Source organism: Bufo bufo, chromosome 6 (genome assembly GCF_905171765.1).
Source record: "Bufo bufo chromosome 6, aBufBuf1.1, whole genome shotgun sequence".
Lineage (NCBI taxonomy): Eukaryota > Metazoa > Chordata > Amphibia > Anura > Bufonidae > Bufo > Bufo bufo.
In genome coordinates this window covers 327,527,131-327,552,408 of record NC_053394.1, presented here as the reverse complement: position 1 = coordinate 327,552,408, position 25,278 = coordinate 327,527,131, and the positions used below count along the sequence as shown (strand labels likewise).

The 25,278-nt window shown below is 46.0% G+C and overlaps 1 protein-coding gene across 4 annotated transcripts in view; it reads right to left on the bottom strand.

Annotated features, from left to right (window-relative positions):
* The window catches only part of CPNE1 (copine 1), a 138,213-nt gene that overhangs the window by 41,522 nt on the left and 71,413 nt on the right, over nucleotides 1-25,278 (bottom strand). For 2 of the 4 annotated variants that reach the window (XM_040434801.1, XM_040434798.1), the window contains exon 1: nucleotides 22,877-22,983. The exons of the other annotated variants lie outside the window; for them this stretch is intronic. The gene's annotated coding sequence lies outside the window, so the exon portion shown is untranslated. Of the gene's footprint in view, nucleotides 1-22,876; nucleotides 22,984-25,278 lie in introns of those variants that run through there. 4 annotated transcript variants of the gene reach the window in all.

Genomic DNA, 25,278 nt, shown 5'->3' with positions numbered 1-25,278 from the left:
TATAAATGCATTTGGTCTTGATGATCATCTGATGGAAACACCTCCACATCACGTGGATGCAGCAATCATCAAGATTTCTGGCATGAGAGATCAACTGACTCAAAGTGTAGTGTGCCACAGCCAAGCCGGCCGCCCAGCCGCCCCAGAGGTCCTGTGGGGTTGGGCGGGGGCTGGGGGGGGGGGGGGGAGAACCCTGTAGGCTCATAGAGGACTCAGGACACTGTGCTATGTTTCTATGTTTTACCTGAAAAATATTTCCTTCTCGCCATATCTTTGGCCATCTTGATCCTAAAGAAGCTTACGAATACACCACAGTACTCCTTCATGTTGCTGTGTGAAGAAAGCCTTACCAGCCCCCTGACGCTGCTCATTCCAACATGACAAGATAACAGCTCGGTTATCTTCCCCAGCACATTCCCCTACTATGACTCATGTCCACAAAGCGAGTCTAACGCGGCTTTTGTATTTGGACGGTGGGAGCAGAAAATGACTATTTGCAGAGGTTTACGGAAACTATTTATGAATGCAAGGTGAGGCATGATAACAATGAGGGGACAGTGAAAATCAGTCTCATTGTGATGGGAGTGGCCGACATAACTGTACCATATACTGGCGCATGACCCCAGAGGCGTAAACATTACTGATTAAACATGTTTTCTAAGACCTATCCATAGTATCAGGGGAAGATTTGGCATTCCTGGGCTCCCTCTGTGGCACCTCTAAGCTCTGCCCCTGTCACAACCCTAAGCTCAACCTACATCAGTCTGTTAAGCCCTACTCATAGCCTAACTGTACAGGTTGGGCACTTCTGCTACTGCTCTACCCACCCCATGGTGAAGCTAAACCAGCTGCGCAGGCAGCATGTCTACCCCAGTTTGGTTTTTACAGTCAACTGCTCGTGGCCAACAGGGGAAACCTTGATCTCTGGTGCCCTCAACCATTTTCATGGTTTGCATGGAGGTAAAGCCTGCCCCTGCATAGAATAGACCAGGCATCCTCAAACTGCGGCCCTCCAGATGTTAAACTGGATGTTTAACTAAACTGTTAAAACTACAACTCCCACAATGCCCTGCTGTAGGCTGATACCTGTAGGCTGTTCGGGCATGCTGGGAGTTGTAGTTTTGCAACAGCTGGAGGGCCGCAGTTTGAGGATGCCTGGAATAGACCATCAATATCAGACTGGTGGGGGTCAGACAACCAGCACCCCAACAGATCAGCTGTGAGCAGCAGTAAAGTACCACGACAGCTCCGTACACAGGTTCTACAGCTGATGCTCCTATTAAAGTGTACCCGAGAACGGCCACTACAAGTTGTACGGTAATTTGCATGCATGGGTCTCAAGATTCAATATTGTGAACATCCCACATGGTAAGCACAGGTGAGCTTTAAGTCCTCTAGAACTGGGGTGCTCAACCAGGTGTTGTAAAACTACAACTCCCACGATGCCCTGCTGCAGGCTGATAGCAGTAGGCTGTCTAGGAATGCTGGGAGTTGTAGTTTTGCAACAGCTGGAGGGCCGCAGACTGGGCATCCCTGCTCTAGAACATGGTGTCCTCCTGCTTTCTCTGTCAGCGCCTCCCTCTTCCTTATTGACTGGGCCAGATGAGATGAGCATGCAGGAACCTGGTCCTGCCAATCAAAAAAGGAGAGGGATGAGCTGACAGAAGAAACAAGAGTGCACAGAGTGGCTTGGGCCCTCCTTCTGTGCACTTAACTGCTTATTTGCATATGGATTAAAAGTACACGGATCTCCAAGTGAAAGGTATCATTACATTCTGCTGAGCTTCACCTACAAGGCATTGTGCCTAGTTTATTTACTGGTGACACTCCCTTTAAAAAAATGGTGGATTGGAAAGTGGAATGATTTTCCCATGCTCAGTGTGCTAAGATGTCATGTACAATGTATGAGATTTTATATTTGGTACCAGAAGCAGTGGTAAAGACTCTTGTATCACATAAAAAAAACTGTTCGGAACTGAAAGGTGGTTTCAGAGAAAGCAGATTTAGGGCTCGTTCACACGACCGTGACGTTTTTTGCGCTCTGCAATTTGCGGAACGGAACAGGAGGCCCATTATAGAAATGCCTATTCTTGTCCGCAAAATGGACAAGAATAGGACATGATCTATAATTTTTGCGGGGCCATGGAACGGAGCACACAGGGTGCTGTCCGCATCTTTTGCGGACCCATTGAAATGAATGGTTCCGTATACGGACCGTATGCGGAACCCAGAAAACGGCCCCGTAAACGTAACGCAAAATACGTTTGTGTGAACGAGTCCTTCCATAAAAGAAGTGAGGATTATGCCACTGAGAGACTGACAACGTACAGGAAAACCAGCAGAAATGTTGACTAGTGGCTCTACAAGTGCCTGCCGGCAGTCCAATTATTACATTAGCTACTATTAGAAGGAGTCGTAGACACATTCACCAGATATTCCGGCCCTTCCTCGGCAAAGAGAAGCTGTGGAAAACCGGTCCGACGAGTCAGCATTCATTTAACCTTTCTGTCATTACAATAGAGACGTCCAAGAGAAGAAATGCCAGAAAATTCTGCACAGGATCATTACATGACAAAATCGCAAAATGAAACAAATATTATTAGGACGGGGGCTGCCAAACTGGAAATTACTAATAGTTTGCTTTGTGTTCATAAAAAAATAAATAAAATTAAAAAGCATCTGTCACCAGGATCAACTCCATTAAACCAGGATCAGGGTGAATTAAATGCCCGGTATTGCCGCAAAGTGGTGCAGGATTCCTATGAAAAATGAGGTGCTCGGAGGATTGAGGCATGCCTAGCCCCTCAATGCAAAGCTTTGCTGCCTCATCGCTCTCGTCGCCAGCTCCCCCTCATGGCCTGATTAACATGAGGGGGAGTGGCCTTTAACCACCTCAGCCCCCAGTGCTTAAACACCCTGAAAGACCAGGCCACTTTTTACACTTCTGACCTACACTACTTTCACCGTTTATTGCTCGGTCATGCAACTTACCACCCAAATGAATTTTACCTCCTTTTCTTCTCACTAATAGAGCTTTCATTTGGTGGTATTTCATTGCTGCTGACATTTTTACTTTTTTTGTTATTAATCGAAATTTAACGATTTTTTTGCAAAAAAATGACATTTTTCACTTTCAGTTGTAAAATTTTGCAAAAAAAACGAGATCCATATAGAAATTTTGCTCTAAATTTATAGTTCTACATGTCTTTGATAAAAAAAAAATGTTTGGGTAAAAAAAAAATGGTTTGGGTAAAAGTTATAGCGTTTACAAACTATGGTACAAAAATGTGAATTTCCGCTTTTTGAAGCCGCTCTGACTTTCTGAGCACCTGTCATGTTTCCTGAGGTTCTACAATGCCCAGACAGTACAAACACCCCACAAATGACCCCATTTCTGAAAGTACACACCCTAAGGTATTCGCTGATGGGCATAGTGAGTTCATAGAACTTTTTATTTTTTGTCACAAGTTAGCGGAAAATTATGATTTTTTTTTTTTTTTTTTTTTTCTTACAAAGTCTCATATTCCACTAACTTGTGACAAAAAATAAAAAGTTCTATGAACTCACTATGCCCATCAGCGAATACCTTGGGGTCTCTTCTTTCCAAAATGGGGTCACTTGTGGGGTAGTTATACTGCCCTGGCATTCTAGGGGCCCAAATGTGTGGTAAGGAGTTTGAAATCAAATTCAGTAAAAAATGACCTGTGAAATCCGAAAGGTGCTCTTTGGAATATGGGCCCCTTTGCCCACCTAGGCTGCAAAAAAGTGTCACACATCTGGTATCTCCGTACTCAGGAGAAGGTGGGGAATGTGTTTTGGGGTGTCATTTTATATATACCCATGCTGGGTGAGAGAAATATCTTGGCAAAAGACAACTTTTCCCATTTTTTTATACAAAGTTGTCATTTGACCAAGATATTTATCTCACCCAGCATGGGTATATGTAAAAAGACACCCCAAAACACATTCCTCAACTTCTCCTGAGTACGGGGATACCAGATGTGTGACACTTTTTTGCAGCCTAGGTGGGCAAAGGGGCCATATTCCAAAGAGCACCTTTCGGATTTCACTCCTCATTTTTTCCTGAATTTGATTTCAAACTCCTTACCACACATTTGGGCCCCTAGAATACCAGGGCAGTATAACTACCCCACAAGTGACCCCATTTTGGAAAGAAGACACCCCAAGGTATTCCGTGAGGGGCATGGCGAGTTCCTAGAATTTTTTATTTTTTGTCACAAGTTAGTGGAAAATGATGATTTTTTTATTTTTTTATTTTTTTCATACAAAGTCTCATATTCCACAAACTTGTGACAAAAAATAAAAAGTTCTATGAACTCACTATGCCCATCAGCGAATACCTTGGGGTCTCTTCTTTCCAAAATGGGGTCACTTGTGGGGTAGTTATACTGCCCTGGCATTCTAGGGGCCCAAATGTGTGGTAAGTAGGTAAATGACCTGTGAAATCCGAAAGGTGCTCTTTGGAATGTGGGCCCCTTTGCCCACCTAGGCTGCAAAAAAGTGTCACACATCTGGTATCTCCGTACTCAGGAGAAGTTGAGGAATGTGTTTTGGGGTGTCTTTTTACATATACCCATGCTGGGTGAGATAAATATCTTGGTCGAATGCCAACTTTGTATAAAAAAATGGGAAAAGTTGTCTTTTGCCAAGATATTTCTCTCACCCAGCATGGGTATATGTAAAATGACACCCCAAAACACATTCCCCAACTTCTCCCGATTACGGAGATACCAGATGTGTGACACTTTTTTGCAGCCTAGGTGGGCAAAGGGGCCCATATTCCAAAGAGCACCTTTCGGATTTCACAGGTCATTTTTTACAGAATTTGATTTCAAACTCCTTACCACACATTTGGGCCCCTAGAATGCCAGGGCAGTATAACTACCCCACAAGTGACCCCATTTTGGAAAGAAGAGACCCCAAGGTATTCGCTGATGGGCATAGTGAGTTCATGGAACTTTTTATTTTTTGTCACAAGTTAGTGGAATATGAGACTTTGTATGAAAAAAAAAAAAAAAAAAAATAAGCATTTTCCACTAACTTGTGACAAAAAATAAAAAATTCTAGGAACTCGCCATGCCCCTCACGGAATACCTTGGGGTGTCTTCTTTCCAAAATGGGGTCACTTGTGGGGTAGTTATACTGCCCTGGCATTTTCCAGGGGCCCTAATGTGTGGTAAGTAGGTAAATGACCTGTGAAATCCTAAAGGTGCTCTTTGGAATATGGGCCCCTTTGCCCACCTAGGCTGCAAAAAAGTGTCACACATGTGGTATCGCCGTATTCAGGAGACGTTGGGGAATGTGTTTTGGGGTGTCATTTTACATATACCCATGCTGGGTGAGAGAAATATCTTGGCAAAAGACAACTTTTCCCATTTTTTTATACAAAGTTGGCATTTGACCAAGATATTTCTCTCACCCAGCATGGGTATATGTAAAATGACACCCCAAAACACATTCCCCAACTTCTCCTGAGTACGGCGATACCAGATGTGTGACACTTTTTTGCAGCCTAGATGCGCAAAGGTGCCCAAATTCCTTTTAGGAGGGCATTTTTAGACATTTGGATACCAGACTTCTTCTCACGCTTTGGGGCCCCTAGAATGCCAGGGCAGTATAAATACCCCACATGTGACCCCATTTTGGAAAGAAGACACCCCAAGGTATTCAATGAGGGGCATGGCGAGTTCATAGAAATTTTTTTTTTTTGGCACAAGTTAGCGGAAATTGATATTTTTTATTTTTTTCTCACAAAGTCTCCCGTTCCGCTAACTTGGGACAAAAATTTCAATCTTTCATGGACTCAATATGCCCCTCACGGAATACCTGGGGGTGTCTTCTTTCCGAAATGGGGTCACATGTGGGGTATTTATACTGCCCTGGCATTCTAGGGGCCCTAAAGCGTGAGAAGAAGTCTGGAATATAAATGTCTAAAAAATTTTACGCATTTGGATTCCGTGAGGGGTATGGTGAGTTCATGTGAGATTTTATTTTTTGACACAAGTTAGTGGAATATGAGACTTTGTAAGAAAAAAAAAAAAAAATTCCGCTAACTTGGGCCCAAAAAATATCTGAATGGAGCCTTACAGAGGGGTGATCAATGACAGGGGGGTGATCAATGACAGGGGGGTGATCAATGACAGGGGGGGTGATCAATGACAGGGGGGGTGATCAATGACAGGGGGGTGATCAATGACAGGGGGGTGATCAATGACAGGGGGGTGATCAGGGAGTCTATATGGGGTGATAACCACAGTCATTGATCACGCCCGTGTAAGGCTTCATTCAGACGTCCGGATGCGTTTTGCGGATCCGATCCATCTATCAGTGCATCCGTAAAAATCATGCGGACATCTGAATGGAGCTTTACAGGGGGGTAATCAATGACAGGGGGGTGATCAGGGAGTCTATATGGGGTGATCACCACAGTCATTGATCATGCCCCTGTAAGGCTTCATTCAGACGTCCGGATGCGTTTTGCGGATCCGATCCATCTATCAGTGGATCCGTAAAAATCATGCGGACGTCTGAATGGAGCTTTACAGGGGGGTAATCAATGACAGGGGGGTAATCAATGACAGGGGGGTGATCAGGGAGTCTATATGGGGTGATCACCACAGTCATTGATCATGCCCCTGTAAGGCTTCATTCAGACGTCCGGATGCGTTTTGCGGATCCGATCCATCTATCAGTGCATCCGTAAAAATCATGCGGACATCTGAATGGAGCTTTACAGGGGGGTAATCAATGACAGGGGGGTGATCACCACAGTCATTGATCATGCCCCTGTAAGGCTTCATTCAGACGACCGGATGCGTTTTGCGGATCCGATCCATGTATCAGTGCATCCGTAAAAATCATGCGGACATCTGAATGGAGCTTTACAGGGGGGTGATCAGGGAGTCTATATGGGGTGATCACCACAGTCATTGATCATGCCCCTGTAAGGCTTCATTCAGACGTCCGGATGCGTTTTGCGGATCCGATCCATCTATCAGTGGATCCGTAAAAATCATGCGGACGTCTGAATGGAGCTTTACAGGGGGGTAATCAATGACAGGGGGGTAATCAATGACAGGGGGGTGATCAGGGAGTCTATATGGGGTGATCACCACAGTCATTGATCATGCCCCTGTAAGGCTTCATTCAGACGTCCGGATGCGTTTTGCGGATCCGATCCATCTATCAGTGCATCCGTAAAAATCATGCGGACATCTGAATGGAGCTTTACAGGGGGGTAATCAATGACAGGGGGGTGATCACCACAGTCATTGATCATGCCCCTGTAAGGCTTCATTCAGACGACCGGATGCGTTTTGCGGATCCGATCCATGTATCAGTGCATCCGTAAAAATCATGCGGACATCTGAATGGAGCTTTACAGGGGGGTGATCAGGGAGTCTATATGGGGTGATCACCACAGTCATTGATCATGCCCCTGTAAGGCTTCATTCAGACGTCCGGATGCGTTTTGCGGATCCGATCCATCTATCAGTGGATCCGTAAAAATCATGCGGACGTCTGAATGGAGCTTTACAGGGGGGTAATCAATGACAGGGGGGTAATCAATGACAGGGGGGTGATCAGGGAGTCTATATGGGGTGATCACCACAGTCATTGATCACGCCCCTGTAAGGCTTCATTCAGACGTCCGGATGCGTTTTGCGGATCCGATCCATCTATCAGTGGATCCGTAAAAATCATGCGGACGTCTGAATGGAGCTTTACAGGGGGTTGATCAATGACAGGGGGGTAATCAATGACAGGGGGGTGCTCAGGGAGTCTATATGGGGTGATCAGGGGTGATTAGGGGTGATCAGGGGCTAATAAGGGGTTAATAAGTGACGGGGGGGGGGGGTGTAGTGTAGTGTAGTGGTGCTTGGTGCTACTTTACTGAGCTACCTGTGTCCTCTGGTGGTCGATCCAAACAAAGGGGACCACCAGAGGACCAGGTAGCAGGTATATTAGACGCTGTTATCAAAACAGCGTCTAATATAAATGTTAGGGGTTAAAAAAAACACATCTCCAGCCTGCCAGCGAACGATCGCCGCTGGCAGGCTGGAGATCAACTCTCTTACCTTCCGTTCCTGTGAGCGCGCGCGCCTGTGTGCGCGCGTTCACAGGAAGTCTCGCGTCTCGCGAGATGACGCGTATATGCGTGACTGTGCGCAGCGCTGCCACCTCCGGAACGCGATCCTGCGTTAGGCGGTCCGGAGGTGGTTAAAGGGCATCTGTCAGCAGTTTTGTACCTATGACACTGGCTGAGCTGTTACATGTGCGCTTGGCAGCTGAAGACATCTGTGTTGGTCCCATGTTCATATGTGCCTGCATTGCTGAGAAAAATGAAGTGTTAATATATGCAAATGAGCCTCTAGGAGCAACGGGGGCGTTGCCTTTACTCCTAGAGGCTCTGCTCTCTCTGCAACTTCCACGCCCTTTCCACTTGGATTCCAGCACTGACACTATACATGAATAGCTCATCAGCGGGGGTGTAGTATGTCTGACCCCCACAATCAGCTAGTGATGACCTGGAAAAGGCTGGACAAGCCCTTTAGGCCTCCTGCACACGACCTTATGGCTTTTTTAGTGTTTTGCGGTCCGTTTTTCACGGATCCGTTGTTCCGTTTTTTGTTTCCATTTCTGTTCCGTTTTTCCGTATGGCACAGTAATTACATAGATAAAATTGGGCTGGGCATAACATTTTCAGTAGATGGTTCCGCAAAAAACAGAACGGAAACTTTTTTTGCGGACCCATTGACTTGAATGGAGTAGTAAACGGGAGGGGGGGGGAACGGTCGTGTGCAGGAGGCCTTAAACTGTATATTTTATGTGATTTCATGTTAGTAGTAACACCTTTTTAAATATTTTTGGTTCTAGAAAATAAGAAATGTAAATGCTAATTTCTGCCGTCGAATGCATACGAATATATTTTTCCTTCACCTCCGTTCTGAATTTTTTGCGGATTCATTTCAATGGAGCTGCAAAAGATGCAGACAGCACACCATGTGCTGCCCACACCCGCACGTCTGTTCTGCCCCGCAAAAAAAATAAGGTCCTATTCATGTCCGTTTTGCAGACAAGGATAGGAAATTTCTATTGAAGTGAAAAAGAAAATGGCATCTGTAGAATCATTTCGCTCATTTCTTAACATTCATTTCTATGGGTCTGCAAACAAAACAGGCAGCACACGGATCTGTGCACGGTCCACACCGCATTCTTGTCCATTTTTATTTTTACAGGGGGTCCTGCAAAAAGTGTAGGATGCACACGGACCGCATCCGCGAAGAAGAAAATACCAAAAAAATAAATAAAGAATTATATGGCGTTTTCCTTGTTCCTGTGCCAGTCCCCGTATAATCCGGCTTAGGCCTCTTTCACACTACCATATGGCTATTTCAATGTTTTGCGGTCCGTTTTTCACGGATCCGTTGTTCCGTTTTTTTGTTACCGTTGTGTTTCGGTTCCGTTTTTCCATATGGCATATAAAGTATACAGTAATTACATAGAACAAATTGGGCTGGGCATAACATTTTCAATAGATGGTTCCGCAAAAAACTGAACTGATACGGAAGACATACGGATGCCTTTCCGTATGCATTTCTGTTGTTTTGCGGACCCATTGACTTAAATGGAGCCACGGAACGTGATTTGTGGCCAAATATAGGACATGTTCTATCTTTGCATGGAACGGAGATACGGAAACACGAAAACCGAATGCATACGGAGTACATTCCGTTTTTTTGCGGACCCATTGAAATGAATGGTTCCGTATACGGAACGCAAAAAAAGGCCCGCAAAACTGAAAAAAAATAAAATAAAAAATACGGTAGTGTGAAAGAGGCCTTACCGTGATGACGTTCCACGTGACCACTGCAGGGTTTGATTGGCTGCAGTGGTCACATGGGATGAGCCAGCATCACAGGAAGCCAAATTAGTGTATACAAAGACTGGCATGGGGGCAAAAGAGGGAGCCAGGGAACATTCTTTTATTTTGGACAGAGATATGTAGCAACCCCACTCAAAAACTGCATCAGCCATTATTCCTGTGGATTTCAGGCAGAAGATAACTAAAAGGGGATTTTCTGCATGAAAACTGCTATAGATCCGAAATCTAAATTGACCTGCTCTGCACAGTTTCCACACTTTGTAGATAGGAAAATCTTGTCTACCTAGCGTGTACTGTGTTAGGGCCCATTCACATGACTGTGTCCGTTTTGTGCTCCGCAAATTACGGGGCTGCAAACCACAGATACTGGCCAAGTGTGTTGGGTCCATTCACACGTCCACAAAATGGGTCCGCATCTGTTCCGCAATTTTGCGGAACGGGTGCAGACCCATTTATTTTCAATGGGCACGGAATGTACTGTCCGGATCCGCACTTCCGCATCCGTGCTTTCGTTTCCGCCAAAAATATAGAACATGTCCCTATTCTTATCCGCACAAGATTAGGCATTTTCTATTATAGTGCCGCAAATTGCGGAATGCACATTGCCAGTGTCTGTGTTTTGCGGATCCGCAGAACACTTACGGACGTGTAAATGGACCCTTATTTTGCGCTTCCGCACATTCCTACATATGTTAGAAATCCCTATTCTTGTCCACAAAATCTCTCTTTTCTGTGGCGCTGCGGTTAGGACATACAGATGCAGACAACACACCAAGACTGTCCGCACCTTTTGCAGCCCCATTGAAATGAATAGGCCAGCATCTCATCCGCAAAATATGCTCATTGGATGTGATCCAAAATGTTTGTGTGAATGGGCTCTTAGGGCTCATGCACATGGCCATTGTTCGGCTGCGCCCGTATTGCGGCCCGCTAAAAATGACCCACTCACTTGAATGGGTCTGCAATCTGGAAGGTGCGTTGCAAAACGGAGGCACGGTACCCCACGGAAGCACTATGAAGTGCCTCCTTGAGGTTTCTGTCCGTGCCTCCGCACCACAAAAAAGTAGAACATGTTCTATTTTTTTGTGGTGTGGACGGATCACGGATCCAATTAAGTTGAATGGGTCTAGATCAATCGCGGCAGCCACACAGATGGGGCTTATGCATTGGGGACCGCAAATTGCGCCCCCCCAGTGCACGGAACGGCCATGTGAATGAGCCCTTAGGCCTCTTTCACACGGGCGTTGCGAGAAAAGGTGCGGGTGCTTTGCGGGAACATGCGCGATTTTTCCGCGCGAGTGCAAAACATTGTAATGCGTTTTGCAAGCGCGTGAGAAAAATCGGCATGTTTGGTACCCAAACCCGAACTTCTTCACAGAAGTTCGGGCTTGGGATCAGTGTTCTGTAGATTGCTATTATTTTCCCTTATAACATGGTTATAAGGGAAAATAATAGCATTCTGAATAGGGGTTCTGGAGGGGTTAAAAAAAATAAAAAATTATTTAACTCACCTTAATCCACTTGATCGCGCAGCCCGGCATCTCTTCTGTCTTCTTCTTTGCGGTGTGCAGGAAAAGGACCTGTGATGACGTCACTCCGGTCATCACATGATCCATCACCATGGTAAAAGATCATGTGATGACCGGAGTGACATCACCACAGGTCCTTTTCCTGCACACAGCAAAGAAGAAGACAGAAGAGAAGCCGGGCTCCGCGGTCAAGTAGATTAAGGCGAGTTAAATTTTTTATTTTATTTTATTTTTTTTAACCCCTCCAGCGCTATTGTACTATGCATTCTGTATTCAGAATGCTATTATTTTCCCTATAATGATCGGGTCTCCATCTCGATCGTCTTCTAGCAACCGTGCGTGAAAATCGCACCGCATCCGCACTTGCTTGCGCCTTGCGGATGCTTGCGATTTTCACACAGTCCCATTCACTTCTATGGGGCCTGCGTTGCGTGGAAAACGCACAATATAGAGCATGCTGAGATTTTCACGCAACGCACAAGTGATGCGTGAAAATCACCGCTCGTGTGTACAGCCCCATAGAAATGAATCGGTCAGGATTCACATCACGCATTGCACCCGCGCGGAATACTCGCCCGTGTGAAAGGGGCCTTAGGCCTCATGCACACGACAGTTGTTTTTTGCGTCCGCAAATTGTGCATCCGCAAAAAAAAGGATGCGGCATCAGTTTTTTTTGGAGGATCCGTTTTATTCCGCAGATCCCTTGTAATAAATGCCTATCCTTGTCCGCAAATGAGAAAAAAGTAGGACATGCACAATTTTTTTTGCTGAAGGGAAACACGGACAACGGACGCGGAACACAAACGGATGAACAATCAGCATTTTTTTGCTGACCCATTAAAATGAATGGGTCCCCATCCTATCCGCAAAAAAAACGGAGAAAAACCACTGTCGTGTGCATGAGGCCTTACACTGTAGAGTTTCTAAAAAAGACTAGTGGCTGCAGGGAGGGGAAATCAAAGCTTACCCCAGGGTCAGTCAGTAGGCAACTTAAACATGACCGGACGAGAACTGAAAACATTAGGCCCCTTGCAAACAAGGGTGAGCGGATTAGGTCCGGATGAGTTCAGTGAAAAATGCGCAATTTTGCAAGCAAGGTCAGTCAGTTTTGTATGAGATCGCGTTCAGTTTTTATCGCGTGGGTGCAATGCGATTTAATGCGTTTTGCACGCACGTGATAAAAAACTGAAGGTATAAAAACAACATCTCTTAGCAACGATCCGTGAAAAATGCATCGCATCCGCACTTGCTTGCAGGTGCAATGCGATTTTCACTTCTATGGAGCCAGTGTTGCGTGAAAAACTCAGAATATAGAACACGCTGCGATTTTCCCACAACGCACAAGTGATGCGTGAAAACCAACGCTCATGTACACAGCACCATTGAAGTGAATGGGTCAGGATTCCATGCGGGCGCAATGCGTTCACATCATGCATTGCACCCGCGCGGAATACTCGCTCATGTGAAAGGGGCCTTAATAGTATTCAGTCAGGAATGTGTTCATAAACCGCCTAAACCATGCCCTCAGGTCCTTCTCTGTGACACCATGGGAAGTAATTAGTATTGTCACAATGGTTTGTAATAATTCTTTCTACAACTCCAATTCTAAAATAAAATTATTACCTGATGTTGGCAAAAACATTGCGAAGTCTGATTCAGAAGTTTAAGCAATCCGGATAAAATGTATTAATCTAAATCTAAAACGTTAGGCCTCATGCACACGACCGTTGTGTGCACCCGTGGCCGTTGTGCCGTTTTCCGTTTTTTTTTCGCGGACCCATTGACTTTTAATGGGTCCGTGGTAAAATCGGAAAATGCACCGTTTTGCAGCCGCATCCGTGATCCGTGTTTCCTGGCCTATTTTATTCACGGCCAACGGTTCACGGACCCATTCAAGTCAATGGGTCCGTGAAAGAACACGGATGCACACAAGATTGGCATCCGTGTCCGTGATCCGTGGCCGTAGGTTAATTTTTATACAGACGGATCCGAAGATCCGTCTGCATAAAAGCTTTTTCAAAGCTGAGTTTTCACTTCGTGAAAACTCAGAACCGACAGTATATTCTAACACAGAAGCGTTCCCATGGTGATGGGGACGCTTCTAGTTAGAATACACTACAAACTGTGTACAAGACTGCCCCCTGCTGCCTGGCAGCACCCGATCTCTTACAGGGGGCCGTGATCAGCACAATTAACCCCTTCAGGTGCGGCACCTGAAGGGGTTAATTGTGCTGATCACGGCCCCCTGTAAGAGATCAGGGCTGCCAGGCAGCAGGGGGCAGACCCCCCCCCCCCTCCCTAGTTTGAATATCATTGGTGGCCAGTGCGGCCCCCCCCCCCCCATTGTAATAATAGGTTGGTGGCCAGTGCGGCCCCCCCCCCCCTCCCTCTATTGTAATAATTTGTTGGTGGCACAGTGTGCGCCCCCCCCCCCTCCCTCTATTGTAATAATTCGTTGGTGGCACAGTGTGCGCCCCCCCCCCCCTCCCTCCCTCTATTGTAATAATTTGTTGGTGGCACAGTGTGCGCCCCCCATCCCTCTATAGCATTAACAACATTGGTGGCCAGTGTGCGGCCTCCCATCTCCCCCCCCCCCCCATCATTGGTGGCAGCGGAGTTCCGATCGGAGTCCCAGTTTAATCGCTGGGGCTCCGATCGGTAACCATGGCAACCAGGACGCTACTACAGTCCTGGTTGCCATGGTTACTTAGCAATAGTACAATAGTAGAAGATTCATACTTACCGGCTGCTGCGATGTTCGTGTCCGGCCGGGAGCTCCACCTACTGGTAAGTGACAGGTCTGTGCGGCGCATTGCTAAATGAACTGTCACTTACCAGTAGGAGGAGCTCCCGGCCGGACACAGACATTGCAGCTCCCAGGTAAGTATGAATCTTTTACTATTGTACTATTGCTAGTAACCCGCTGCCACCAATGATCGGGGGGGTAGATGGGAGGCCGCACACTGGCCACCAATGTTGTTAATGCTATAGAGGGAGGGGGGGCCAATGGGGGGCGCACACTGTGCCACCAACGATTTATTACAATAGAGGAAGGAAAGGGGGGGGGCGCACACTGTGCCACCAACGATTTATTACAATAGAGGGAGGAAGGGGGGGGGGGGCACACTGTGCCACCAACGAATTATTACAATAGAGGGAGGAAGGGGGGGGGCGTTGGGGCACACTGTGCCACCAACGAATTATTACAATAGAGGGAGGAAGGGGGGGGGCGTTGGGGCACACTGTGCCACCAACAAATTATTACAATAGAGGGAGGAAGGGGGGGGGGGGCCGCACTGGCCACCAATGATATTCAAACTGGGGAGGGGGGGGGGGGTCTGCCCCCTGCTGCCTGGCAGCCCTGATCTCTTACAGGGGGATATGATAGTACAATTAACCCCTTCAGGTGCGGCACCTGAGGGGTTAATTGTGCTGATCACGGCCCCCTGTAAGTGATCGGATGCTGCTAGGCAGCAGGGGGCAGTCATGTACACAGTTTGTAGTATATTCTAACTAGAAGCGTCCCCATCACCATGGGAACGCCTCTGTGTTAGAATATACTGTCGGAAATGAGGTTTCACGATCTAACTCATATCCGACAGTATATTCTAACATAGAGGCGTTCCCATGGTGATGGGGACGCTTCAAGTTAAAATATACCATCGGATTGGAGAAAACTCCGATCCGATGGTATAAAAGGGACTCCAGACTTTACATTGAAAGTCAATGGGGACGGATCCGTTTGAAATGGCACCATATTGTGTCAACGTCAAACGGATCCGTCCCCATTGACTTGCATTGTAATTCAGGACGGATCCGTTTGGCTCCGCACGGCCAGGCGGACACCAAAACGACTCTTTTTTCATGTCCGTGGATCCTCCAAAAATCAAGGAAGACCCACGGACGAAAAAACGGTCACGGATCACGGGAAAACGGAACCCCGTTTTGCGGACCGCAAAAAAATACGGTCGTGTGCATGAGGCCTTAACCAGAAGATCCTAAAGAGTCAAAACAGGACCGAGCTCCAGAGAGATGCAGTACCAGGCACAGCCATTACAAAAGGAATGGCACTAAACAACGAAGGGGACGCCACTCTCACCAGGGCTCCAAAGCTACTTTAATCAGCTCATTGGTGGGGCTGCAGGACATCAGATAGGCCTAAAGGATAGGCCATAAGTATCCAAGCTCTGAAAAAACTCTTTAAGGCCTCATGCACACGACCGTTATGGTTTTGTGGTCTGCAAATTGCGGATCCACAAAACACAGATGGCGTCCGTGTGCGTTCCGCAATTTGCGGAACGGCACGGACAGCAATTAATATAACTGCCTATTCTTGTCTGCAAAACGGACAAGAATAGGACAGGTTATATTGTTTTTGCGGACCACGGAACAGAGCAACAGATGCGGACAGCACACGGAGGCTGTCCGCATCTTTTGCGGCACCATTTAAGCGAATCGGTCCGCATCCAAGCCGCAAAAACTGCCGCTCGGATGCGGACCAAAACAATGTTCGTGTGCATGAGGCCTAAGGGAGAGCCCATACAATATACTCTGATCAGATGCTTTTTCCATAATGTTTGGTTAAACCACGGCAATACAAAAACCTATGGCCTCAGCCTAAGGGCTCATGCACACGAACGTATTTTCTTTCCGTGTCCGTTCAGGTTTTTTTTACGGACCGTATGCGAAACTATTCACTTCAATGGGTCTGCAAAAAATAAATAAAAAAAAGTTACTCCGTGTGCATTCCGTTTCCGCATGTCCGTATTTCCGTTCCGCAAAAAAATATTACGGACAAGGAAAGGACTGTTCTATTAAGGGCCAGCTGTTCCACACAGACGTCATCCGTAATTTTTGGGGATCCGTTTTTTTGCAGACTGCAAAATACATACGGTCGTGTGCATGAGGCCTGATACTGTGAAAGCTTTGCTATGATTTTTTTGTATGCGGGGCAGGAGGCATTGGTCTCCTGAATAAGCTGCTAATACATTCCTGAAATGTCTCTAAAAACAAGTTTTACCCTTTAGGGCCCTTTCACACGAGCGTGACGGATTATGTCTGGATGCGTTCAGTGAAACTCACACCATTTTGCAAGCAAGGTCAGTTTTGTCTGCAATTGCGTTCAGTTTTTTCCGTGCGAGTGCAATGCGTTTTGATGCGTTTTTCACGCACGTGAAACCATTGGATGCAATGCGTTTTTCACTGAAGCCCCATTCACGTCTATGGGGCCAGGGCTGCGTGAAAAACGCAGAATGTAGAACATGCTGCGTTTTTCACGCAACGCAGAACTGATGCATGAAAAAAAATAAAAAATGCTCATGGACACAGACCCATTGAAATTAATAGGTCAGGATTCAGTGCGGGTGCTATGCGTTCACGTCATGCATTGCACCTGTGCGGAAAACTCGCTTGTGTGAAAGGGGCCTTAAAATACTTGAAATGGAAGAGGATCCACACGTTCTATTAAAAGTGAAGCATTACAATGAACTGGAGAAGCTTCAAAACAATGCAGCCATTGGATGTTTAAAAGCTAATGCCCCTTCAGACGAGCGTGCCATGCAGCGAGTCCGCAGCTCCCGGCCTGATCTCCCACCACTGACTGGTCGCATAGCATTGTATTGATTTATGATGCTATGTAACCCTTAGAGGTCTGGAATGTATTGTATAACACTGACATAATGCTGCCAGTGTTATCCAATACACTCCAGAACTGTAAGGCCCCTTGTACACAGGCGTCACGGATTTGGTCCGGATGCGTTGCGCGGGTTTCCCGTAATGTGCGCACGCAATTTCAGTCAGTTTTGTCTGCGATTGTGTTGTTCAGTTTCTCTGCGCGAGTGCACTTCTTCACTGAAGTTCGGGTTTGGGTTAGGTGTTATGTAGAGTTTATTATTTTCCATTATAACATAGTTCTAATGGAAAATCATAGCATTCTTTAATACAGAATGCTAAGTATAATGTCCCTTGAAGTTGAAAAATAATTTAAAAAAGTGACTCACCTCAGCCGTTATCGTCTTCTTTCTTCCTGCGGGACCTGCAAAAGGACCTGTGCAGACGTCATTGCGCTCACCACGCGGTGAGCGCGTTGATGTCAGTGCGGGTCCTGCTGAATGAAGATATAAAGATCTTCTATCTTTATTCAGCAGGACTTGCGCTGACGTCATTGCGCTCACCACGTGGTGAGCGCAATGACGTCTGCACAGGTCCTTTTGCAGGTCCCGCAGGAAGAAAGAAGAAGATAACGGCTGAGGTGAGTCATTTTTTATTTCTTTTTTTTCAACTTTAAGGGACATTATACTTAGCATTCTGTATTAAAGAATGCTATGATTTTCCATTAGAACTATGTTATAATAGAAAATAATAAAGTGAATGGACCTCCTCCCTATTTAATATCACCATCTCCTTAGCAACCATCTGTGAAAATCGCATAGCATCCGCACCGTGGTGATGGACCATGTGATTGGACCATGTGATCTGACGTCACCACAGGTCCTTTAGCTGTTAGCTCATGATTAAAGTAGTAAGAAGAGACCGGCAGCTACGCGATCAAGAGGAGAAGGTGAGTTAATTATTTTTTATTTTTTAACCCTCAATTGACCACCTACTAAGCATTCTGTATTAAAAGAATACTATTATTTTCCCTTATAACCATGTTATAAGGGAAAATAATAACATCTACACAACACCGAACCCAAACCTGAGCTTCTGTGAAGTAGTTCGGGTCTGGATACCACAGTCAGTTTTTATCACGCGCGTGCAAAACGCATTGCACCCGCGCGATAAAAACTGAACAACGGAACGCAATCGCAGTCAAAACTGACTGCAATTGGGTACCTACTCGCGCGGGTTTGCCGCAACGCATCCGGACACGCTCGTGTGAACTCAGCCTTAGTCGGGCAGCAGAGTTGAGGATAGATTGGAGGGGTGCGAGAGTGCTAGATGGAAGGCCGCAGAGGAGAGTGTTGCAGTAGTCTAGGTGGGAGATGCAGATTTTAAAATCCTCACAACAGGTCAATTTCGGCACAGAAGAAAAAAAAAAAGCTAAGTGTGCCTGAGATGTGTTTAACTTCTTTCACTTTGCTGGCACTGTATTAACACTGCAGGTTTTCTGCATGAAAATCCTCATCATGCGCAGGTACCCTAAGGCCGGTAAACACGCATAAGACCCACACCAATCCAATCTCCGTGCAGATTTATCTGCATTTCTGCAGATTTTGGTGCCGATTAGATGCTTTTTTGCCGCAGATCTCACCCTCCATTGGAAAAGGGTGAAATCCGCAGCTGAAACCGCAAACATAATTGATATGCTGCGATTTGGAAATCTGCAAGTGTACCTGAGATTTGTGTAATCGCATACACGTTGCTGGTACTGTACTACACAGCGGTTCTTCCGCAAAGAAATACACACGGAAAACAAAACGTATTCCGCAACATATGCAGGTGGCCTAAGATCTCTTTCACACGAATGAGACGGATTGGCTCAGGATGCGTTTAGTGAAACGCGCATAATTTTGCAAGCAGGTTCAGTCAGTTTTGTCTGCGATTGCGTTTCAGTTTTGTCTGCACGGGTGCAATCAGTTTTGATGCAATGCATTTTTCACTGAAGCCCCATTCACTTCTATGGGGCCAGGGCTGCGTGAAAAACGCAGAATATAGAACAGGCTGCAATTCTTACTCAACAAAGAACTGATGCGTAAAAAAAAAACGCTCATGTAAACAGACCCATTGGAATGTATGGCTCAGGATTCAGTGGGGGTGCTATGCGTCCAGTTCACGCATCGCAGCGGCGCAGAAAACTCACTTGTGTAAAAGAGGCCTAAGGGTCCATTCACACATCAACGTTCGGCTTGTATCTATGGCAGAAATGCAAGTCTGATGCTTTCTCCAGTTAATGGGGCACATTTACATTTAGATGTAAAAAGTGTCGCAAGTTCCCTTTTCTGCCTGGCGGTGTAACACAATTTTGGCGCACAGTCAGTTTTGCACCTTGTACGCCAGTTGGGTGTGACAGGGCCGTGTCGGGGGCCATGCTAAGAGTCCAGCCCTGGAAAATTTACTTCCATTTACACCTGGAAATAGGCGCAAATGTAAGCTAAAAATTACACCACCCAGTGGCTGGCGTAGTTTTTACTCCAGGCGCACGCCTCTTCATAAATTCGACGTATCTAGTGGCAGCACAGAGGGGGCGAAAATAAGACCGGAAAAAATCTGGTAGTCGTAAATGTGCCCTAATGTGGTGCGAATTATGTTCCGTTTTTCCATGTGGAAAAAATGCAACATATTACAGTATCAGCAAAGTGTATGAGATTACACAAGATTTGCCTTTTTGGGGGGGGGGGGCAGAATTGGCCTGCTGTGTGGCTTTTAAAATCTACAGCTTGTCAATTGTTTTTGTTTTTTGTGTAGAGATCTGCCAGAAAAACTGCATCAAATCTGCACCACAAACCGCATTAAAAAAAACGCACCAAAACCACAATAAGTTCTGTGGATTTATGTGCGTTTTCGGTGCAGATTTCTTGCACACAAAGCTGCACCATGTGAAACCACCATTAGACCACCTGCACAGGTTGTAGAATACGTGCGGTTTCCCCACGCAGAAAAAACGGAGAGTAGTACAGTGCCAGTGCCATTACACAAATCTCATGTACACTTTGCAGATTGCATTGCAGATGCTTTGCCGTTTAAGCTGCGGATTATCCCCTTTTCAACGGAAGGATGAGATCTGCGGCAAATCCTCATCAAATCAGTGCCAAAAACCACCACTAGACTTAAACAAATCAGTGTGGACCTGCACGCGGTTGCAGGTTTACAGAAAATACACACAGATCTCTGTGGGTCTCTGCACCAAAAACCACATGTGCTATTGGCGGGTTTTGGTGTGGATTTGCTGCAGATCTCATCTTTGCATTGAAAACGGTAAAATCTGCACAATGAACTGACATGCTAGAGGTTTTAAAATCCACACAGCAGGTTCAATGCTGCACAGAACAAAAAAGCTAATTGAACATAAGATCTGTGACATCTCATACAGTTTGCTGGTACTGTATTTCACTGTAGTTTTTCCGAGCAAGAATCTGCATGGAAAAACTGCTCATAATCTGCTAGGTGTGCGGGTAGTCTTGGGGCACGGCCACATGAGCAAAATTTCTGCTCTAAATTTGACCACAGAATTTCACCCTATGGATAGCAAAGGTTGGAAACCACAGTAAATACACTCAGCATGTCACTGCACATTTGATTAAGGGTGCGTTCACACAACCGTATAAATGGATCCACATCCGTTCCGCAATTTTGCGGAAAGGGTGCGGACCCATTCATTTTAATGGGGCCGCAAAAGATGTGGGCGGCACACTGTGTGCTGTCCACATCCGTTGTTTCGTTCCGCGGCCCCGCAAAAAATATGGAGCATGTCTTATTTTTGTCCGCGGTTGCGGACAAGAATAGGCATTCTCTATATAGCGCCAGCCATGTGCGGTCCGCAAAATGCGGAACGCAAAACACGGTCGTGTGAATGCACCCTAAATCTCATTCACTTTACCTCTATGGTAAAATGCTGCATATTTTCTGCACACAATTTTGCCTTTATGCTATGTGTGGTCGCGTCCTGAATCAGCGCATGAATCTACAAGAAGAATAAACGTGCTCATCCTTCTCGCAGGCAAAATTCTGTGAGGCTGAATGTTAGCAGATTTTATGAGTATTTTGGTGCAGACGTCACATCAAATACTAATGTACTGTGATTGTCCATATTGCTTCCTTTGCTGGCTTGAATCACTTTTCCATCACATTGGACACTGCTTGCATCCAGGGGTTATGACCACCCCACAATCCAGCAGCGGTGGTCATGCATGCACACCATAGGAAAAGGTACCAGCCTATGTGCACTTCCAGGGTTCCGGCCACCAGAGAGGCTAGCGCTGCTTCCTATGGTGTGCAAGAATGGCCACGGCTGATGGATTGCAGCGGTGGTCGTAACCTCTGGATACAAGCAGTCTATAATGTGATGGAGAAATTAATCCAGCCAGCAAAGGAGGCAATATGGACAATCACAATACATTAGTAAGTACCTTGTATCAACTTTCTCTACATGATAAATGCCATTTGCCGAAGTGAGACAACCCGTTTAGACTACTTTCACACTTGCAGCAGAGAGATCCGGCAGGCAGTTCCGTCGCCGGAACTGCCTGCCGGATCCGTCAATCTGCATGCAAACGGACAGCTTTTGTAGACGGATCCGGATGCAGATCTGGCTTACAAATGCATTGCAAGAACGGATCTGTCTCTCCGGATGTCATCCGGAGAAACTGATCCGTTATATATTTTTTTCACATTTTTACCAGTCTGCGCAGGACGGATCCGGCATTGCAGTATTTTTAATGCCGAATCCGGCATTAATACATTTCAATGTAAATTAATGCCATATCCGGCATTTGAACAGGAATTTTTGACAGAATACATGCTGCGGCATTTCCTCCGTCCAAAACGCCGCTCAGTGACTGAACTGAAGACATACTGAACGGATTTCTCTCCATTCAGAATGCATGGGGATGGAACTGATCAGTTCTTTTCCGGTATAGAGCCCCTAAAACGGAACTCAGTGCCGGAAAAGAAAAACGCTAGTGTGAAAGTACCCTTAAATAGACAAAAAAAAAAACTGAAGAATTAGATACCGTTGGATTTTTGGTTGCAAGTAGCAAGCGACACTTATCTCCCTGTGATTTTGTAGTAAAAAGATCACAGAGAGGTACAGAGCATTATCAATCATGTTAATGCTCCGTGTCTCTGCTGTCCGGAGTGGGTCTTGGCTGTCTTTCATGCAGCGGATTCTACGCACGGCATCCGCTCGTGTGAAAGAGCTTTAGGGTACATTCACATGTGCTGTTTCTGAAGTCAAAATCAGGTGTGGATCCTAGATGGAGAAGGCGCTAACTAACTAAGACCAGATGCTACATCTCTCCTCTGTTTTGAATCCAGTTCTGGCTTTGGATTCAAAAACAGCTTTAAAACCTGCACATGTGAATATGCCCTTTCTAAGAGCCTTCACGGACGCAGAAATAAAGGTTTTTAGAAGAGGGCCACTGAGGAGTAGACCTGATCACAACCAGCAGAAGATAATGTACTAAAACAAGATGTGAATACAAAGCTCCACTTTAGGTACACGATGCAGAACACATGTAAAGTACACCCAAAAAGGAGGGGCTGCACCACTCCCTGTAACCCCGCACAGGGGTCTCAAGGGTACGGCCACACAGTCAGGTATCTGCAAGCAGTTTTGGAAGCCAAAATCAGGAGTGGATCATAAAAGGAGTATACAGGGCAGATACGACTTTTGAATTCACTCCTGATTTTGGCTTTCACTGCAGAAACCTAACCATGTGGCCGTATCCTGAGAACACCAGGAATCCGATTCTGTCCCGTTTATTACAACGTGCTTTCTTACCTTAGAAACCAGGAATTACAGAACTCGTCCACACTGCTGCTTCTGCAAGGGGCGAGGCACCTTCCTCTCTGGAAGAGGCGGGTGCTTAGGCACAGAAAGGAGTGGGCGAGTCCACTGTCAGTCACACCCAGGGCACACCCTCCCGCACTGGCAACCGGCATCCCATAGACACACGTCAGGTCTAACCCTAGGACCAATCATGACCACACACAACAACGCAAAGCATCTTAACCCCTAATGTTGCTAAACCAGACAATACCTCACGGCACAAAGATTTGTATGGAGTCAATTGCTGAGGTTTTTGTAGCTTTGCAGGACTTTTTACAAACCTCAGGTGAAAGAAACAGTCACAGAGGATGAAATCTGCAATAAAGTTCAACATCGAATACAAGACATACACCAACCAGCCATAATATTAAAACTAATATTGTGTAATCAAAAGAGCTCTGACCCATCAAGACATGGACTCTATAAGGCTAGGTCTACACGACGACATTTGTCGTGCGACAATTTTTATAATGGCAGTCTATGGTGTTGCACTGCAACATGCAACATGCTGCGACTGTGACGCAACAGTCGCAGAAAATCCATTCGAGATGGATCTTTCTGCGACTGTTGCGTCGCAGTCGCAGCATGTTGCAGTGCGACACCATAGACTGCCATTATAAAAATTGTCATGCGACATTAGTGCTACAAATGTTGCAGTGTAGTTGTGCCCTATCTGTCGCGACAAATGTAGACGTAGCCTAAGACCTCTGAAGGTGTCTGTCTGGCACAAAGACATTGGCAGCAGGTCCTGCAAGTTGCCACTGGAAGCTTCTGAGGGTCAGACTTGTTTTTCCAGCACATCCCACAGATAATCAATGGGATTGACATCTGGGGAACCTGGAGGCCAAGCCAACACCTTTAACACTTTGTTATTATGCTTCTCCAACTATTCCTGAACAGTATGGGCCAGGTTACATGTCGCATTATCCTGGGCCACTGCCATTAGGGAATACGGTTGCAAGGGACGCACTGTTTAGGTAGGTGATATAGTATGTACGTAATATCCACATGAATGCCAGGAACCAAGGTTTCCCAGCAGAATAGTTTCAAGAGCATTGCTCTGCCTCCGTCATTATATAGTGCCTCCTGATGCCATCTAGATTCTAGATCCTCAAGCACTCAAAGCCATCCACATGATATATAAGAAGATGTGTTTGATCTACTTTCTTCCATCGCTTCCTAGTCCATGCCCATTGTAGATGCTTTCAGCTGTGAACAGGGGTCAGGAAGATGACCATTGACTAATCTGCAGCAAGCTGTGAGTACCATTGGATCCTCTGGTGGACCCGAGCTCTAATACTATAGTGCAATTTTGAGGTTGTTTGGACGGCACTCCGTGGTTGAGTTCTGGTGCTCAGCGGTAATAGCAATCAAGTTATAGGATATGTGACCGCGGCACTCGATTTTGATAATCAGATATATTTATTTATAAGATACTCCATCCAAATATAGACATAAGTTAAGGCCAACGTTTCGGTCTCATCCCGAGACCTTGATCACGGCCTGAATATATGATGTCTCTGGTGTGGTGGATGGTCAGTCGTGACTGACCATCCACCACACCAGAGACATCATATATTCAGGCCGTGATCAAGGTCTCGGGATGAGACCGAAACGTTGGCCTTAACTTATGTCTATATTTGGATGGAGTATCTTATAAATAAATATATCTGATTATCAAAATCGAGTGCCGCGGTCACATATCCTATAACCTAATACTATAGTGGGCCTTAAAAGCACAGGATAAAAAAAAATCATTTGGAGCTAGTCACTTGCCACTAGGGTTTCCATGACCCTGTCATCGGTTGTCCTTCCTTGGACCATATTTGGTAGGTACAAACCACTGCATACCCTGCTATTTTGGTCCTTGTGAAAACCAATGCTTATATTACTAAACGGGAGCTAATGTCACAATATAAAAAATTTGGTCATTTACAAGGTGCGCCACACCAACCTTAGGTGTCGCAAGACCCCGTTTTTGTAACGCCCATGCAACATTATTTTGTCAAACGGGCGTTTTTATGACATCTTCACCATTTGGGAGTGGCAGGGGCAAGGCCAGAGCATAAAGAGGAGTAAAAATGACTCCAGTCAGGGGCTGCTGACGATGTGCCTAATTTATGATGATGCCTGTGCCTTGTCATAACTTAGGCCCTTTCTCCACTAGCGCATGGTGGACACAAAGACCAGTGTAAAACGGCAATCATTGTAAAGGACCCCCAATGTTATTCACTTCACCTGTCAGTGGTTTAGGCTAGGTTTCTACGTAGCAGGGGTTTTGGTCTCACATGACGGGTGATAACCCGCAGCATGCTGTAGAATCTGTGCTGATTTTTTTTCCTCCACCACGAGTG